The sequence below is a fragment of the Aotus nancymaae genome, unplaced genomic scaffold, assembly GCF_030222135.1.
Source record: "Aotus nancymaae isolate 86718 unplaced genomic scaffold, 86718_ANA_hifiasm-v0.15.2.pri h1tg000075l, whole genome shotgun sequence".
NCBI classification, from domain to species: domain Eukaryota; kingdom Metazoa; phylum Chordata; class Mammalia; order Primates; family Aotidae; genus Aotus; species Aotus nancymaae.
Window position 1 is genome coordinate 2,953,054 of NW_026988490.1, and position 20,722 is coordinate 2,973,775.

General features: G+C 46.3%; 1 long non-coding RNA gene across 1 annotated transcript in view; it reads right to left on the reverse strand.

Annotated features, from left to right (window-relative positions):
- Positions 1-2,309: 2,309 nt before the first annotated feature.
- The window catches only part of LOC135271085 (uncharacterized), a 135,137-nt gene continuing 116,724 nt past the window's right edge, over positions 2,310-20,722 (reverse strand). The window contains exons 2-3 of the long non-coding RNA XR_010339212.1: positions 3,200-3,319; positions 2,310-2,410 (exon numbers count right to left, since the gene is read on the reverse strand). This is a non-coding gene — a long non-coding RNA (uncharacterized LOC135271085). The remainder of the gene's footprint in view (positions 2,411-3,199; positions 3,320-20,722) is intronic.

Here is a 20,722-nt window from a genome sequence, read left to right on the forward strand (position 1 = left end):
AGACCCTGCTTGCTTGGGGATCACCTGCAGTGGCTGCAGAATAGTAAGGGTTGATGATGCCAGTTTCTTCTTCTTGTATCATCTTTGTCCCAGAAGGATACCCCCCATATGTCAACCTGGGCTCTCCTTTGTGAGCTGTCTCTTTGGATATACAGGGGTCAGAGAGCTGCTTGAGGAGACAGTCTATCCCTTCTAGGAGCTCAGGGTTTAGAGCTGTGACCTCCGTTGTTTCATTCAGAGCTGCTGGGCAGGTACATTTAAGTCTGCTGCAGCAGAACTCATAACTGCCTTTTTTTCCCAGGTGCTCTGTCCCAGGAAGGTAGGGCTTTGTCTCTAAGTTCCTGATATGCTGCTGCCTTTTTTTCTGAGATGCCCTGCCCAGTGAGGAGGTAGCCTAGTCACAGTCTGCCAACAGAGGTGTTGCTGAGCTGCCATGGGCTCTGCCCAGCTGCTGTGTGAACTTCCCTGCAGTTTTGTTTATAGAGGTATAGTTAGTTAGAACTGCCTCAGTCATGGTGGACTGCATTGGCAGTGGCGGATGACCTTCCCAGGTCCAGCAGTGCTTTCTGTGAAACTCTCAATACACAGCGTTTCAGATTGCTGGTCTTTGTGTGGGTGGGACCCACCAAGCCAGGTCACCTGGCCCCCTTTTTTTCAGTTGAATGGGCAACTTTGTCTCCCAGGCGTCAGTTGAAATGGCTGCCCAGATTTGTGTGAGTTTTTGTGCGGAGATCTGCTGTGCCAGCTGAAACAGCCATGCTGGGGACTCGTGGCGCTTTTCTGCCCAGGAATCTCCTGGTCTCTGGGCAGTAAAATTTCATTTGGAGGTGCGGTGATTACTTACCCTCTGCATTCTTGCTGGGAACTGCACTCCAGAGCTGTTCCTATTCGGAGATCAGGAAGGATTTTCAATATCAATTTTGTGAATGAGTGAAGGCCCCCACTGCACAGAGCAGCAGTTCAGCCACTCTGATGGGGAGATCAGGGCACCCACTCATCTAGCCTTGGCAGACCCAGGCCACCCTCATCCAGCCTGCCGCACCCACTGGTCCATGTACCTCCAGGGTCATCTTGGGAGCTACAAAGAGGAAAGAAAAAACGTTGCATTCTTAAGCAATTAAAAAGATTGCTTCCAATGTAATAATTATTAAAAAAGAAGTAATGTGGTAGAAGATGCACATAACTTGCTCCCTCAGGTTCTAAATTGTCACCCAATATGAAAGATTTTAGCAAAAGTAAACGATGCTACATCATCACTCACTCTTGTCCCCTTCCATGTTCCTACTAGTACTCAGCTATTGATTCAACACAAAGGCTTAGAGCCTTTTCTAAACTAAACTATAGCAGATCCTAGTCCAAAATTTCGCTTGCCTAAAACATGTCCAGAACTGCTGTTTTCCCCAGCAGTCCTGCCACAATCACAATTCAAAATTACTATTTAGGAGAACATTCCACCCAATTGTTGTTTGTTAATTGCTTTCTCTTTCTTTTTTTTTTCTCTCATTTTTACCGCAGTCGTTTATTTTATTCCTTTTGAATAAGGACTAATTGAATTGGCTAAGAACTATCTTTTTTCACTAAAATACATGCATCTTTGAAAGCTGCAAATTTTGTGAGCTCCATCACTGTGCTTCTTATATAATTTGGATGTAGGCTCTGGTTGCCCCTAACTTATCCTGGCATTTTTACTTTGAATAGAAATAGGCAAAGTCAAGATATGTTCATGAAATTTAGAGTGCTTATTATCATATCTGTTTAGAATAACTATTTTATTAAAACATTCTAAAGGACACTGTCCATCATTCTTGACATTTGAAATGGCTCATGTTGTGCTAGTGAACACAGTCTACATGCTAATACGTTTGTACAACTAGTTGGTGGGTTTTCCTTTATGTTCAGCTCCTGTACTGAGCAGAAGGTTTGTGGTTTAGGCATGAATTTTCTGTGAAAGGTTTAGGAGAGTAATTATTTTCAGGGATCAGACCTGCGTGTTGTTAGGAGCAAGAGGCCATCTTGTGCTTACATGCAGTGGTCTGTGTATTTGTGTCTGTGTGTGCAGTGGTAACAGTGAAGCAACTTACCGATGTGTATCACTACCCATCACCCCCAAATTTAGCTGAAACAAGTAGAAAGGAGTGAAGTTTTCTAGCGATAGCATATTAGCTTACTAAGCCTCCGGTTAGGATAAAAAAGAAGCGAGGGAGAGGGGAAAGAGGAGAGGGAGAGAAAGTGGCCATCTGTGTATTTCCTGACACAGTGGGATCATGTTTTTTCCTTAAAGAAAAAAATCCAGCTTCCCTACCTGATCCGGAGTCCCTCTGGCGTCCGAGGGCCCCTGAGCTCGCTGTCGTGACCTGGGTGCAGCCCTGGGCGACTCCTTGGTCATTCGTGCATTCTGGTCAAGTTGATCCTAGAAGCCAAAAGTAGTTTTCAGGACTTCGATGGCAACAGCCACCCCACCCTTGTCTAGGAAGTCGCGTCGGCGGGTCCCGGGAAGGGTCAGCCGGGCGCGGGCAGGAGGGATGGAGAGCGAGCGGCCCGCGCTGCTCCACGGAGTCCTTCCTGCGCGCGAAGCCGTGGTCTAGGTAACGCCCCGAGATTCCAGAATCCGACCGCACTTTGGAATCATCCGCTCCCCGTGGCGTCCCAGTGAAATGAGGGTGCAGCTGCGCCCGACGTGCCTTGGCGACACGGGCGGCCCCGCGTCCCGCTTCGTGCGTCTGCCCCCGGCGGGGCCTCGGGGCTGGGCCGCCCCCTGTGTTTGTATTTGGATTCCTACGTTTGTATTTCTAAAGCGAATAAACGCACTTGTCACAAACGCCCGAGCCGGGAGTGGACGCCTTTCTGACTTGGGCGGCCGGGAGCCGCGGGAGGGTCGGGGCGCTGGTGCCCGCAGGGGGGTGACCCGACGCCCCCTCGTAGGCGCGCACCTCTGGGGAGCGCGGCCCTGGGCAGATTCCGCAAACGGGGGTCGGGGTGACTCTTCTCTGGCAGATAGGGCACGAGGGGCGTTTCTAAGGACGCGCCCTCCTCCACTCTCGCGAAAGTCCATGAACGGAGCCCCTGGAGCCACCCTCGGAGAACGGGAAACCCTGCTTCAGTCAAGCTGGTCGGCAGGTGCCACCCTCCACGCCGCACCTGCAGCTCGGGGGCGGATGACACGGCGCGGGAAGGGCTCCGGGACCCGCCGTCTACGCACCTGGAAGGGGGCTGGACACCCGAAGGCCCGGCAGTGGCTCCTGGAGAAGGTGCCGCAGTCCCACGTTAAAGTAAGGCCACACCGTCACAGACAAATGGAAAACCGACGGGACCGCGACAGCTGCAGACAGTAGAGAATTGTATGTTCTGTGCTTTCGTCTATTTGAATTGAGACACGTTTTAATAAAAAACCACTCCAGGTCCTGGATGGGGGCTGCGCTTACACAGTGGGGTGGGGGTGGGGGAGGGGGAACGATGACACATTTTTTGCAACCTCTGACCGATTCTGTGGGAGCCCTAAACCCTAGAAGAAGTTTTCTGACACGGACTGGGACACTGGGAAGTATGGCAGCAGTTCCTTCTTAGATTGTGCCAATCTGGGCTTGAACAACAGTGAGCGTTTTCTATTCACGAATTCCCTGTAAGCCCCTCCAGAGGTTCATTAAAACAACGGCTGGGGCCGGGCGCGGTGGCTCAGGCCTGTAATCCCAGCACTTTGGGAGGCCGAGGCGGGTGGATCACGAGGTCAAGAGATCGAGACCATCCTGGTCAACATGGTGAAACCCCGTCTCTACTAAAAATACAAAAAATTAGCTTGGCATGGTGGCGCGTGCCTGTAATCCCAGCTACTCAGGAGGCTGAGGCGGGAGAATCGCCTGAACCCAGGAGGCGGAGGTTGCGGTGAGCTGAGATCGCGCCATTGCACTCCAGCCTGGGTAACAAGAGCGAAACTCCGTCTCAAAAAAAAAAAAACAACAACAACAAAAAAAAACACAACGGCTGATGCTTCCTGAGGACTGACCTCGTGCTAAGAACTAGGCACAAACTGAGTCACTCAGTCCTGACAGCACCGTATAAAGGGAGTATTCGTCTGTCTTACCACAATTTTGTTGATGAGAAAATGGAGACTTGCCCAATATTCCAAACCTAGAAAAAAGGATTGAAATGCTGGGAAATGTGACTTCAAACACCTCGAAACTCCCCTGCTTAGCTGCTACACTCTACCCATCCATGTCTCCAAAACCTTGGGGCTGTGGAGTGAACTTCAGAGAAAATTAATATGCCAGACATTCACTTTTTAGCTAATTTAAACTCACTGTTTTTGGGGGGTTAACTTTTACTTTCAAAGGGATAGTTTACAAATGCGCACAAATGGCGCCATGAGGTCAGCTGTGTTTGTTAGGGACTCACAGAAATCAGTAAGCTACTTTCAAGGAAAAGTCACACACAGGGCGCTCCCTTGCTGGGCTGCTCGATTGGTAAGTGAGGAGCGGGGGCGATCTCTTGCACAGACGTAGAGCAGTGGAGACTGCACATCACGTCAAGGTCCTGACTCTACTCACTGCCAGGTTGGAACTGAAACTGTGCCCCAACGAGTTGAAGAGTCCAGCAACTAACAGAAATTCTTGAGCTTGCAGGTGGCAGGTAAGAAAAGAAAGAAACAGCCACTGAAACACTCATGAGATAACCAAACTAGCTGAAGTAGGCTGCAGCCAATATGGCCAAATAGGGTCTGCAAAGAATGAGGTTGGTGACGCAACAGTCTCATTTCCATCACATTTCACTCCACCTCCCCCCAGAATTACACGTGACCCATGAGGTAACATGAAGAGATGGCTGCCCACATCCAAGGACTTTCCAGACCGCCCCCTTCCTTCCACCAGTCACTTCTAACCCCAGAAATCACCCTCTGAAGCTTTTCTCATAAAAATACTGCAATGAATCCAGCACCGGGAGATAGATAGATTTAAGCTTGACTTCCAAGATACACTATTTCCAAGAATGGCACCATCCACCCAGTGCCTCGGGTCCTGAACAAGGTCACATCCACGCACAGCCTGGAAGGAGCACCCCAAGTTCTGTTCCCCAGGAGGCGCACGGAAGAGGCTGCAGGGTCTCTAATATCTGTATTGGCAAGAGCCTGGGAGCATGCATGGGAATTTATTTTAAGGGTTTTAGAACCAGAAAGGACCAGCTTTAAAGCTGATGTGGCTGTATTTATAGAAAAAGGGATTAAACAACACCGGAACCTTGAACACTAAGGTTTAGTTCTCGAGGTCCCTGGTGAACTGTCATTCAGATAAGGTGACTGCTGAAACCTGGATTTGCAGTTGCCTACAGCCAGAGAAAATCAGCCACCAGCCCCCCTCACACACACACACACTGTAAGGGGACAGGCTAAGTCCGTGGAAAACGGGGATGTCAGAGTGGGTTTTCCTGCAACTCATGTGAACATAGGTGGGGGACTCGGGTATCCCCCACACCTAAAGTCTGAGAAAGGAATTCACGAGGGAGCCCCAGCAACCCCCAAAGCTCTGTAGCAGGCTGCAGGTGATGCCATGATGGGAGAGGCCACCATGAACCTGGGATCTGTGGTTCCAGCAGGAATCGCAAAATCTGAGAGTCGCAGGGCCAGGTGGCATGACCTCACCTTCAGTGACTCTAACAAGCCATAGGGACTGAGGAGAGATCAGTGTTTTGACCCGGAGGCATCAACACCATGGGTGTGATGCAGCCCCATTCCCCAGGACACTAGCTCTCTGCCTGGCTGCAGTTTCACTGCACTGCGCCCTTTGCATCCTTGCGCTGGGGTTAAAAGTGGTTCTTCCTCCTCAGAACATATACGTATCCCAGGTATGAATTGGCCTTTCCCGTCCACACAGCACCTGTATGTCTACAGAGGGCCTCTTCCCTGCCATGGCAGACCATGTAACATTGCCAGTTAAACCAGAACTTCGGGTGTTCTCATAGATTTCTGAATGGTCTAAAAAGAAGTGCTTTTATTAGAGGTCAGTGTTTAAATAGCAATGTACAGTCAATACAAAAATACACCCACAACTCTCGAGTCCAGTAACTGGTATTTTCTAACAGGGATAGCTCTAGTCCACTGAGGACCGATGCAATGGAAATAAAGGCAAAAGACATAAGTGTCAGAGGAGTTCCGGTGTTAACAGGCAAAAGAGAGCTGCCTAGGTTGCTGGAGACGCGCCTGAATCTGACCTGTCACACCCACCAGCTTCAGCCATGCCACACAAGCGTGAATAAAGCTAAGTCTCCTCACCATATTGATCCAACATGGAGCAGAAAACCCTGCAGACAGGTAAAGTGGCAAACATGGATATCAGCAGACAGCTGCATACGCCTGTTAGAAAGGTAAACCGAGGCACAGAATTTTAGAGTTTATCTGAGTGAGTAGCGATTCAGGAATCAGGCAGCTTTGAAGCAGAAGTGGTTTGGGAGTCTCACTTAGTAACCCAAGGGGAAGGCTTGTAGAATACCCACAAGGAGGTAAAAGAAAGGAAATTCCATTTGACCCAGCAATCCCATTCCTGGGTATATAGCTAAAGGATTATAAATCATTTTACTATAAGGACACATGCACACGAATGTTCATTGCAGCACAGTTTACAATAGCAAAGACCTGGAACCAACCTAAATGCCCATCGATGATAGACTGGACAGGGAAAATGTGGCACATATACACCATGGAATATTATGCAGCCATCAAAAACGATGAGTTCGCGTCCTTTGTAGGGACATGGATGAACCTGGAAGCCATCATTCTCAGCAAACTGACACAAGAACACAAAATCAAACACCGCATGTTCTCACTCATAGGCGAGTGTTGAACAATGAGAACACGTGGACACAGGGAGGGGAGCACTACACACTGGGGTCTGTTGGGGGGAAATAGGGGAGGGACAGCAAGGGGTGGGGAGAGATAGCATGGGGAGAAATGCCAGATATAGGTGAACGGGAGGAAGGCAGCAAATCACACTGCCACGTATGCACCTATGCAACAATTTTGCATGTTCTTCACATGTACCCCAAAACCTAAAATACAATAAAAAAAGAAAGGAAATGTTTGGTTAGCTACAGTTCAAGGTTGCCTTACTTAGTCTAGCCCACTGGAAAGTCCCTAGTAAGATAATTATAAGTGGGTTTGCTGCTTGTTAAGGGTTGAGCTTAAATTTCGTTTATTTTTTTTTTAATTTCTTTTAGAAACACGATCTCACTCTGTCACCCAGGCTGGAGTGCAGTGGCACCTTCTTAGCTCACTGAAGCCTCGAGCTCCTGGGCTCAAGACATCCTCTGGCATCAGCCTCCTGAGTTGCTGGGACTACAGGTGTGCACCTGTAAAATTAGCACGGCCTGTTTTTTTTTTTTTTTTTTTAATGTTTGTAGATATGAGGTCGTCTCTGTTGCCCAGGCTGGTCTTGAGCTCCTGGCCTCAAGAGACTCTCCCAGCCTCAGCCCCCAAAGTGCTGGGATTACAGAGACAGAGCACCACACTTGGCCAGATTCCTTTTTTCTTTAATACAGGCATTTACAAGAATTAGACCAAGTTAAGTTTTCCTTGTGTTTTTGAAATCAAGCAAGGTTAAGGTCATGTATGAGGCCCGACTGATTTGTCTGCTCAGGGATACTTCAGGCCTGGTTTCCATTTCATTTCACTCCAACACACCAGGCCTAACAAGAAGCAGTATTTGGCATTTTAAAAGCAAGATGCAAAAATGTTCAAATTACTTGGTGATGGAAAGTTAAATTGTAAAAGAGCTTAACTCCTACACATTTTTTTCCCAAGGGGGAAAAGTAATTGGTAAACCAAACAGAGAAAATCCAAAGCTGAAGGGAATAATTTTCCATAAAAGAAAACCCCTCTTAAAAACAGAAAGTTTAAAAAGCCAGTCATTTCCAATCCATTTCTTCCTTCCATTACACAGCCATTGTGCCTAATTTCTAAACATTTCCAAAATGTGGTTACTGAAAAGCCTGACACTTGTGACTAAAGTAAGGTTCCTAAGTGCTTCTCAGAAGAGTCTGATTTATTAGGTCTGGAGCAGGACCCAAGAATATGTGCTTGGGAACCACAGGCCTAACTGGGCTGGGAGGAAGCAGAGAGGGAGCCCGAGGGAGGTGTGAATCTGAGCTCCTCCCCTTCAAATGAGAGGTACACATCAATCAATTAAATAGGTAATTGAGAAAGCATCTTGAAATTAGATTGAAATAAGAAGCGTTCTCGGTAAGCAATATAATCCTGAAATTCGGCAGTCTGGCCTCACACGCTGTACTGGCCAGGGTAGGCTGATGCAACAAATAAACTCTGAAATCTCAAGGGTTCTCACTTCACAGCCTAGAACTTACAGCAGATCCCCCCAGCCCCACACACCATGCAGAGGCTCCGCTTTCCCTTTCTTTACCGTGTCCAGCGGATGGGGAAGGGCGGACAAGAGGTTTCCTGCAGAAGGAGTTTATGGGCTGGGCCTGAAATGGCAACTTTTCATCAGCCAGAATGGAGGAAGCTGTGGCCACGGTCACCCCTGGCTCACTGCAGAGGCGGCTGGAAAACAGCATGCCCAGGAAGAAGAGAACACGGACTGTGGCAAGCAAAAGCCCCACCGTGCAGGTGCGCGCAATTAAAGGGTGAACGTCTGCAGTTCAAATGTCAGAAGATAATATCAGAAATCCCTGTAGGTCATACGCACACTGCCTGGTCTCTGGGCGACCCACAGCATGGCACGGCTTGACACTGGAAATTCAGACTGGGCCCATCCAGGTGCACTGAAGTCAATCCACGTCTGCAGGTACATTAAAATGTGACAGACACTGCCTGTGCCAATTCAAAATTATCTTCAAATTTTAGTTTAGTCTTAGGGTAACTTTCAAGGTCAGTGGAAACAAAAAGACTCCAATTGGATGAAAATTTGCCAGACATTTCCATGCATGTCACCTTGAATTTAACAGTGATTAAAATGATGATTTCACAGCACGATGACACATTCCAAATTCAGGTCCCCTGGTTCCTGCATGTATCTCCAGTTCCAAGTCCTAAGAACTCTCTTGAGAACTCTGGAAGCACACAGGGAACACATAGGCCTCAGAACGCATACAAGGCAGCCCTGTGTACACGTAGGTGGGACTGTTGGAGATGAAATTCAGATCAAATTCAGCACTGCATCACCTGCACCAATGCTTTAGGAAGCCCTGGCAGTCACTGTTACGTTGATGATGGATTGGGTAAAAGTCGCACCTGTGAGTGTGGGCCTAATCTGATTTTCACTCTCACACCAAGCTCTGTCGGGCAGCATTGGCAGGACTGAAGGTCCGCACTATTTCTCTAGGGAAAGTCTTTCCATCTGTCAAACAATGAGCTCGCTGACAAACTTACTGCCACCGGGTCCACAAGACACAGAATCTCCTGTGCTCCACACGAGAGACATGAGGGGAAAAGTTACCCCAGAAGGTAACAGAAAGGTGTTCTGGAACTTCAAATACCTTCCCCATAGCTGGTCGCTTTTTGCCTTATTTCCAAATTATCCACCAAACATATTCTCTAGAAGAAACAAAATGTCATACTTTGGTTATTGTAATTCTCCCTTAAAAACAATATGAGGCCAACTCTGCCAGGCTTGTGTCCCATATCAAGAGAATCAGTTTTATGATTCTCAGTACCTCCTTTCCTATTCATTTTATTTGGGAACCATCAGGGAAGTTAACACATAAGGAGGGAAAGAAATAGAAATTCATATTAAAAATAAACCCAGCTAGGGCTAACAACACACACCATGACCCAGGACTAGGGTGCTCGGGGCCTCCGTAAAACTAAGGGCTTCAATGTGAGGATGTCAGGTACGTCTCTGAGCTCTCAAAAATCCTGAGCAAAAATCGTGTTGCATTTAGAACACATCTGACCTGCACTGTTATAAGCCCAAACTTGCCACCGGTTCATGGGCACTCCATGGATCATGAGAAACAGACTAGCTGATCTCATTCCAAACCGCCTGCAAGCCAGGTGCAAAGACGCATGTGAGTATTAACCATTTCACCTAAAAACATCAATGTTTTTACTTGTTGGGGGAATTTCCAGCAGAATACTTTCATAACGAGTATTACACATTGGTGAAATTTCAGCTTCACTCCGTACAAATGAGAGATTAGGATCTCTCAAATAAAGAGGCATAAAGATATATTCAGGCTGGGTTTGGTGGCTTACGGCTGTAATCTCAGCACTTCGGGAGGTCAAGAGGGGAGGATCGCTTAAGGCCAGGAGTTCAAGACCAGCCTGGGCAACACGGAGAGACTCTGTCTCTACAAAAATAAAAATAATTAGCTAGCCATGGTGCTGCACACCTATAGTCCCAGCGGCCCAAGAGGCTTAGGCAGGAGGTTCACTTTGGCACAGAAGTTTGAGGCTGTGGTGAGCTGAGACGGTACCACTGCTCTAGCCTGGGCCACCGAGCAAGGCTCCATCTCTGAAATATAAATAAGTACTGTTGCCCAGGCTGGTCTGTTTAGGCACATATAAGAGAAGAAAAAGATGCTGAGAGCTGAGAGTTCCATACTCTTCAAACTGTGTGGGAGCATCAGGGAACTGTACCAGCAGTGCCTCCGCCTGAGGAGCTCTGCTAAGGATTTAACTGATGCCCCTTTTTAGAACAGGGAAACTGAAAAAGGGTTGGGAAACGTGGATGCTATTTAGGTTGGCCTCTCTGACCTTCTGCCAATGTGACGGACGGGCACGGTAACAGTAGAAACCCTGGACGACGAGAGGTAAAGCACTCTGGGTCCACAGGACAGGGCCTCACACACGGACAGAGCGCCATGCGTGTGGGACCACGCTGTCACCGCTCAGTCAAGCCTGCCATTGTTGACTGACAGGCTAGGCTGCGATCCGGAGGAAGCACACCCTCCCCAGGAGTGTGACTATGGGGCGTGCACGTAACACCTGCGGTACTATGGGGCGTCGTGCACCCAACACCTGCGGTACTATGGGGCGGCGTGCACCCAACACCTGTGGTACTATGGGGCGTCGCGCACCCAACACCTGCGGTACTATGGGGCGTGCACCCAACACCTGCGGTACTATGGGGCGGCGCGCACCCAACACCTGCGGTACTATGGGGCGTGCACCCAACACCTGCGGTACTATGGGGCGGCGCGCACCCAACACCTGCGGTACTGTGGGGCGTGCACCCAACACCTGCGGTACTGTGGGGCGTCGCGCACCCAACACCTGTGGTACTATGGGGTGTGCACCCAACACCTGCGGTACTATGGGGCGTGCACCCAACACCTGTGGTACTATGGGGCGTCGTGCACCCAACACCTGCGGTACTATGGGGCGTCGTGCACCCAACACCTGCGGTACTATGGGGCGTCGTGCACCCAACACCTGCGGTACTATGGGGCGTGCACCCAACACCTGCGGTACTATGGGGCATCGTGCACCCAACACCTGAGGTACTATGGGGCGTCGTGCACCCAACACCTGCGGTACTATGGGTGTGCACCCAACACCTGCGGTACTATGGGGCATGCACCCAACACCTGCGGTACTACGGGGCGTGCACCCAACACCTGTGGTACTACAGGGCGTGCACCCAACACCTGTGGTACTACGGGGCGTGCACCTAACACCTGTGGTACTACGGGGCGTGCACCCAACACCTGTGGTACTACGGGGCGTGCACCTAACACCTGTGGTACTACGGGGCGTGCACCCAACACCTGTGGTACTATGGGGCGTCGTGCACCCAACACCTGTGGTACTATGGGGCGTGCACCCAACACCTGTGGTACTTTTCTAGGTTCTTTTTACTTTTCTCTCCAAATGTAAAGGTTGGCTGTAGCAAACTCAGACACTAGATAAATACACTAGGCACAGAGTTCAGAAATACCAAATTCCTTCACTCAGGAAATATTCTGTGGAGTCTCATGGAAGAAAACACACAAGCACACATATACATATGTGTGCACACGTGCATGCACACACACATGCACGCACACACACGTGCACACACATCAGCCTTAAGAAGAATTTTTTCTTCTTTTTGCTTTTCACTTGATGACTCAGTGGTAGAATTTAACACCGAGGGCACCTGAGAACTGCAAAAGGATGGTAGACACATAATGACTCGTCCAAACCTCTGCATGAACAAATCTGGGCAAACACTAGCCTGGCTTTTAGCAGCATGAGGCTATGTCCCTGAGACGTTCACAGCCCGCCTTAAAATTCCTGCAAGTGAAAACTCAGTGCTTCCAGCATTTATTTGTTCCAACAAAATTTAGTCTTTGTTCCAGCCAAAACTTGGTGATAGGCAGAGAGGCCCCTACACCTCATCGTGGAGCAGTTACTTTGGAAAGCTTGCAACCATGCATTCTTTGTCTGCCCTTGAGAACGTAAATCTTCCACCACCGAGAACTGTCTCCACAAGGACCTGGGAGCCATCTCTTTGAAACAGAAACTTCCAGGGAAATGCCTTTGCCCTGGCTTTGCTCCCAGTCAGTTGGGTAGAGGACGGCCTGCCTTGGGTGGTTTCCTGCCTCTAACCTGCCCCATTGCCTCCTGGAGGAGTTTCTTTCTTTTCCTCCAATTAGATGAGCACCAATTAGCTGCCTAGTCACATGGACCAAGCTGCCTTAACACTCTCAGTGCCTTCCCTGAGCACAGCCTTTATGTATCCCCTGCCTTCTGTTTCGGTGACGTTGAGCTTAGTTCACACTGGACCTTCTTCCCTATTCAGTGTGGCGATTCCTCAAGGACCTAGAAATAGAAATTCCATTTGACCCAGCAATCCCATTACTGGGTATATATCCAAAGGATTATAAATCATTTTACTATAAGGACACATGCACATGAATGTTCATTGCAGCACAGTTTACAATAGCAAAGACCTGGAACCAATCCAAATGCCCATCGATGATAGACTGGACAGGGAAAATGTGGCACATATACAGCATGGAATATTATGCAGCCATCAAAAATGATGAGTTTGTGTCCTTTGTAGGGACATGGATGAACCTGGAAGCCATCATTCTCAGCAAACTGACACAAGAACACAAAATCAAACACCGCATGTTCTCACTCATAGACGGGTGTTGAACAATGAGAACACATGGACACAGGGAGGGGAGCACTACACACTGGGGTCTGTCGGGGGGAAATAGGGGAGGGACAGTGGGGGGTGGGAGGTTGGGGAGGGATAGCATGGGGGAAAATGCCACATATAGGTGAAAGGGAGGAAGGCAGCAAATCACACTGCCACGTATGCACCTATGCAACAATCTTGCATGTTCTTCACATGTACCCCAAAACCTAAAATGCAATTAAAAAAAATAAAAATAAAAATAAAAAAACAAAGTCTGTCCTTATTGATTTGTGTCTGGCTTTATCTTTGACAAACCTAGGCTATAAAATCATCATAAATGTGGCATCCTTCAAATGTTTGCTATAAACAAACTTTGTGGGGTTTTTTTTTGTTTTTTCTTTTATTTTTTTGAGACAGAGTCTCACTCTGTTACCCAGGCTGGAGTGCAGTGGCGTGATCTCAGCTCACTGCAAGCTCTCTACCTCCCAGGTTGTTCAAGGGATTCTCCTGCCTCAGCCTCCTGAGTAGCTGGGATTACAGGTACACGCCACCATGCCCAGCTAATTTTTGTATTTTTAGTAGAGAATGGGTTTCATCGTGTTGCCCAGGCTGGTCTTGAACTCCTGACCTCAAGTGATCTACAAGCCCAGCCTCCCAAAGTGCTGGGATTACCAGCATGAGCCACTGTGCCCGGCCTACAAACAACCTTCATATATAAATGAATCTGCATTAAGTTATTTAAAAAATCTATTTTTAAAAATGGAAAAAAATAGCCAGTCAATTCCTAAAAAAAGAATTGTGCAGTTAACTAAAAATGTTAGTTTTGCTAATCCTTGTGTATCCAGCATGAACCATCCTTTTGTATATTACACAGTTCCAGAATCATTCCATTTGTCAGAAAATATTAACATAGAACATTTTTAATACCAATCAAAATATAGGCAGATATCTTCATTTAAAAGCAAAAACGAAAAAAAGTGCATGATAAATAACCTTTTAAAAACAGCATGAACCCTTTGAAACTGGGGTCTGTTTATCCCCGGGATCCATGGAGCCTGTGTCTCCTGGAATCCTGGGGTGAAGTCTGAAGACCAGAAGTCCCTGGAGGAGCACTCAGCATGGAGCCAAGGCCAGCGGCACCCAGGGCCACTGGGCAGGGAAGCAGCGGGCTGGGCGGCCTTGGGAGAGAGGTGGCAGCTGGGAGAGGGGGCCCCAAGCTGGCAGATGATCACCGCTGTGGAAGCCGGGCACAGGGGAGGTTGGCAGCCAACCAGTTATGGAAAGGCAGGACCTAGGACTCCAGCAAGTAGCCCTGGCAGATGGATGAATGTGTGGATGTGGTTTGGATCTGTGTCCCCACAAAATCTCATGTCACATTGTAATCCCCCATGTTGGCAGTGGGACAGGCGGGAGGTGACTGCATCACAGGGCAGGGCTCTCATGAGTGGGTTAGCACCATCCCCTAGGTGCTCTTCTCCTGACCCTGACTGAGTTTTCATCAGATCTGCAGGTTTGAAGGTGTGCAGCACCAGCTGCCTCTCTCTCTCTCCCTCCCTCCTGCTCCAGCCATATGAAGTGCTGGCTTCTTCTTCATCTCTCACCAAGATGTAAGTTTCCTGAGGCCTCCCAAGAAGTAGGAGCCACTATGCTTCCCGCACAGCCTGCAGAACTGTGAGCCAATGAAACCCCTTTTCCTTATAAATTACTCAGTCTCAGGCATTTCTTTATAGCCATGCAAGAATGGACTGATACACATGTCAGTCAGCATTGTTCATTGCCCGAGATCCCAGCCTGCAGGCCTGGAGTGAAATCTCACAGTTATAGGGAAGCCCCCTTGACCTTTTCTCAGCTCAGGTGCCCAGGCTGGGCTAAGTTCTTACTGCAAGCCTCCACACCACTGTTCCTCTTCCATGGAAGCCATTCATTCATAATTATATTGTTTATTTCCCCAACAAGACTTTTGGTGCTGTTCCCTGACTTAAAAATATGTGTTCAGGTCAGAGAATAGTTCATTAGTTACAGAAAAAAATTGAAGCAACATATGGATGAACCCTACCTTTGAGAAAGTCAGTTTTTACAAGACTGTGAGATAATAATAAACAACCTATTTGTGGTCCTTACTTTTTAAAATGCTTCCCTATACACCATGGTCATAGTAGTGATATTCACAGTAACCAAAAGGCGGAACGATTCAGGTGTCCATCAGGGAATGAATGAACATGTGGTGTGTATACACAGTGGAATCAGATTCAGCCACGAACAGGAAGGAGATTCTGACATGTGCTACTACATGGATGAAACTTGAAAACCTGATGCTAAGTGAAAGAACCCAGTTATGAAAGAGCTATTCCTGTGTGAGTCCACTTATGTGAGGTCCCTAGAGTAGCCCAATTCGTAGAGACAGAAAGTAGCACTGAGGTGACCGGGGGCTGCGGAGAGGGACTGGGGAGTTAGTGGTTAACGGGTACAGGGTGTTAGTTTTGCAAAATGAAAAGAGTTATAGAGATTGGTTGCATAACAGTGTTAACACTACTGAACTGAATAATTCAAAATGGTTAAGATGGGTTGGACGAATTAGGGGAGGGACAGCAGGGGGTGGGGAGTTGGGGAGAGATAGCATGGGGAGAAATGCCAGATATGGGTGACGGGGAGGAAGGCAGCAAATCACACTGCCATGTGTGTACCTATGCAACAATCTTGCATGTTCTTCACATGTACCCTAAAACCTAAAATGCAATTTAAAAAATTAATAAATTAAATAAAATGTTTCCCTGCATTAGCTCATTGTCCCATGCACCAACGTGGATGGCTTAGGAAGTTGCAGCAAAAGGTCCTCCCTCCTTCTCAGGTGGCTTCTCCCAATCAGGGCCGTCTCGGCCTCTGTGCATGTCCACACGTGGGGACGCCTCTGCCACCACTGGCCACCCTGCTCCCAGGCTGGGACCGAGGAAGGAAGGGGTTGTTTCTTAGGCATCACTGACTCCTCAGGACCTCTCACAGTACAGGCACAGGTCTGGCTCTGCATACACGTGTGCTGAATACATGATGGATCCCAATGTTACACGTGGGGCGACAGGCAAGGAAGGCCTGCTCAGGTAGTCAGAAGGTCAGAGCTCACACCTCCTTTCTTTGCCTCCAAATTATAAACTAGATTAATCAAGGAGAAAAAATTATGTTTGTACAGACGGAGATCATGGCACTTTCTAACACCTGTCCAAGTTTTTTTTACAAAAGCTGCAGGAGTTTATTAAAAATACATCATCTAATTCAAGAAAAATGAGAATGAAATTAATATTCCTACCCAGTTTTTGAGGTATGAGAAGGTGGTACACCTATATTATTTATATCATTCTTTAATGTCTCTCAGTTCTGATTCTGAGAGATCAAATTGTCATCCCCCAGACAGTGATGGGAAGGACCCCAGGCAGCTGGTCCCCTGAAATCAGTGATCCTCAAGACTCATAAAACCAAGGGCCTCCAGCAGCTGTGTGTGAATCACGCCAGCACCACACAACCTTACATGAGGTGCACTGCTTTTACCTCCAAGACTCGATTCGCAGAGACCAGTGAGAGCGCAGAAGACTGGCAGGAGCCCCCTTAGGAAAAGTGTGCAGCTCCCCTCCGTAAGCACCTGCGACAGCCCTGCACACCACAGCTGTCCAGCCTGACCGCCGGCCTGAGAGAATGCGCTTGGAGAGATGCTTTGGGGATGAGAAGGAAGACGGTCCACTGCACCAGGGGCCCTGAGACCACAGGAATAGTCACAGGTGTCACTGGCCGCTTGCCCTCAGCCTCAGCCTTTCTCAGAAAACTTAGGTAAATAGGGAAGCTCAGCAAATGACACAGGATGAGAAATGGCTGTTAGTTCTGAGTCTTCTGAAAGTAGACGATGCCACACCCAATGTGTTAAGACGTTTCTGTCCTAGAGCTGGGCCTGAACACCATCTGACCCCAAAAACGTGACAGCTACGTGCCCAAAGCCTTCCCAAAATACTTCACAGGGAGGGCAGTAAACGGCAGTGAACTCTAATGTTAAGTACACCGCATGCACTCCGGCTCTTACTAGTAGTAGAACAAAGAAACTGAGTGCATGAAGCATTACTTGTGCCCAAAAGTATTCATTTCCTAAATATTTCATTTTATTTTAGATGCAGTGGGGTACATGTGCATGTCTGTTACACGGGTATGTTGTGAAGTGGTGGGGATTAGGCTTCTAGTGTAGCCATTATCTAACTGGTAAACGTTGCACCTGACAGGTAATTTCTCAGCCCCTGAGCCCCCTGCCTCCCTGCTTCTGGAGCCCCGTGTCTACTCCCCATCTTTGTGTCCATGCCTACCCAGTGTTCGCTCTCACTTGTAAGTGAGAATATGCAATATTTGTTTTTCTGTTCCTGCACTCATTGACTTAGGATAATAGCCTCCAGATCCGTCCATGTGACTGCAAGGGACATGGTTCTATTCATTTTTGTGGCTGCATAGTATTCCATGATGCATATATGCCACGTTTTCTTTATGCGGTCAACCACTGATGGGTACTTATATTAGTTCCATGACTCATGACTTCGCTGCTGAGAAGACTGTGCGATGCATATGAGTACAGGGGTCTTTTTGTTATAATAATTTCTTTTTTGGGGGATACATACTCAGTAGTGGGATTGCTGGATCTAATGGTAGTTCTCTTTTTAGTCTAGAAATACTTCATTTATTCACACATCTACTCAATATAATGCACATTTAAGGAACCTACAATGAACAAAACAAAAATCTCTGCCTTTATATATCTCACAGGGGCAGACGGAGGATAAATCAGTGCTCCAAGCGCTTTTGACATTAACTTATGTAATCCCTACCTCAAACCTATGAGATAAAGTCTGTCATGCTCCTGATTCTAAGATGATGAAAGTGAGCCACAAACGTGTTAGATGTGCCCAAGGCCACCTGGGTAGGGAAGGGGAATTACAGTGTCATTTTCTCACCATAAAAGTGAATGACAAATCATTCACTTCATGTGGAATTATAAATAGCTATAACGCATCTAATTTTTAAAATTGAACTTCTTATCTGTTAGGAGTTGCCTTCAGCCGTCAGTAGCAGAGAAGTAACCACAGTGGATAAAGTAAGTGGATGTAACATTCCTCACGCAGGACACGATGTCTGGGCGTTGCTGCAGCAGCTGCAAAATGATTTTGGAGATGAGGCCTTCTTTTCCTATTCCCCTCAATCGTGCTCCGTGTGTGACTTTTATCCCTGTGCCTCACCTCATTCTCACTCACTTCACCTTCACACTTCAGGCAAGCAAAAAGGAAAAAACCTCTTCTCAACAGAATCTCCAGCCTTTTTTTTCTTTTTGTTTTTTTTCTTTACTTTTTTTTGGCGGGGCCGGGGGAGATAGGGTCTGGCTGTGCCACCAGGCTACAGTGCAGTGATGTGATCACAGTTCACTGCATCCTTTACCTTAGGGCCTCAAGCCATCCTTCTGCCTCAGCCTCATGAGTAGCTAGGACAACAGGCATGTGCCACCACACCCAGCTAATTTTTCTTTTAAAAAGTTTTTTGTAGAGATGGAATCTCACTATGTTGCCCAGGCTGGTCTCAAGCTCTCGGCCTCAGGTGATCCTCCTGCCTCTGCCTCCCAAAGCGTTGGGATTGTGGGCATGACCCACCTTACCTGGGCGATATCTGCCACCTTGAAAATTTTCCCAGCAGCCTGACTAGTGACATGTTTACGACTCATCCATGAGAACCATGTCTGGTGGGTGCCTCTAGCTAGGGACACCATGTCCTGAAACAGAGCTGGGAGTGTTGTCCCTTAGAAGAAAAGAACAGACGTGGTAGCAAAACGCCTAAGGATCATCTCAGGGGTTCTTGGTCCTTTACATTTTAATGTAACTTAGTCAGTTTCTATAAAAGAAAAATGCTGGGATTTTTACTGCAATTGTATTGACTATTATGATCTTAAGAAGAACTGATATCTTTATAGTATGAAATCTTACAGTCAATAAGTATGGTTTCCTCCTGTACTTAGAAATGTAATATCACTCAACAGTCTTTTGTAGTTTTCTGTGTAGGATCTTACACTTTATTAGATATATTCCTAGCTAGATAAGATTTTTGTTGTTACGGTAAATGTGATTGAATTTGATTTTATAAGCATTTGTTGCCAGTACCTGAAAATAAAGTTGACTTTTTTTATTGACCTCAAATCCAGTGACATAGCTGAGTTAATTCATTTTTTCTGACACTTGGCTTAGACTCTTGTGGACTTCTGCAGAAAGCAGGTGTCTGTGGTAAAAACTGTAACTTTATTTTTTCTTCTGTAATACTCCCCACCCTTATCTTACTGCTTTTTCCTTTTTTTATAATGTTCTTGTCATATTATGGAGGCAAAATTATGTTGAATTCATAAAGTAAATTGGGAAATGTTTCTTTTTTCTATTCTCTAGGAGTTGAAAGTGATTGGAATTATTTCTATCTTAACTTTTTGTAATATTTCACTGGAGAAGCCATCTGGGCTTGACATTCACTTTAAGAGGAGGATTTTAGTTATTTATTCAGTTTTTATTAATACTTGACAATATTTTTGTTAATATTTTTATTTTGGTGCTATTGCTAATTGTGCTATATTTTAAATTTTAAATTCCTTGTATAATAACCTTGGGTTATTAGTTATTAGTTCTAGGAGCTTTTTTGTGGCTACCTAGTGTTTTTTATACAGTGTATAAACAACTGAATAGATACAGTTTTATTTCTTGATTTTTCTACGTGCATTCCTTTTACATCTTTTGCATACCTTATTGATCTGGTTAGAACTTCCCTCGGGATTTTGAGTAGGAGTGTTAAGAAGGGGCAAGCTTGTCTTGTTCTAATTATCAGAGGGTAAGAATTTAGTCTCTCATCATTTTAGTATCATGCTAGCTGTAGGATTGTTTTTCTTTGGTTAACTGTGTTTCTGAGGTTAAGAAAGTTGCTTTCAGTTTCTAGTTTGTTGAAAATTTTTATCATGAATGTATATTAAATTTTCTTGTATGCTTTTTCTGCATCTTTTGAAGTGATCAGATTTTCTTCTCCAGTGTGTTAATGATACGCTACATTTTAATGGAGAAGGTTGAACCAGTCTTGCATTCCTGGGAAGAAGCCTACTTGGTCATAGTGTATTATATTTTTATGTATTGCTGGACAATGTTTTCTAATGTTTTATTGAGGCTTGCATCAATGCTCACAAGGAAGTTTAGACTATTATTTTATAGAAATGTCTTTGTTCAGTTATGGTATATGGATAATGCTGGCCTGTAGAATTGATACCTTTATCTTTAGTTAATGTCCTCTATTGTCCTTAATAATATCTGTTTTAAAATCTGCTTTGCTTAAATTAGCATTGATACTCCAGCCTTCTTTAGGTTCATGTTTACATTTTATATATTTATCTCTCCTTTTATTTTTAACTTATTTATGCCTTTCCATTCAAAGTGGGATTTTTTTATAGAAAGCATATAGTTGGGTCATACTTTTATATCCAAACTGATGATTTCTGTCTTTTAAATGCTGTGTTTAGAACATTTAAATTTAATGTGATTCTTGATATAGTTGTCTTAAATTTTAAACTACCATCTTGCTAGTAATTGTTTACTAGTTTTATATTTACTTTATTTCAACAA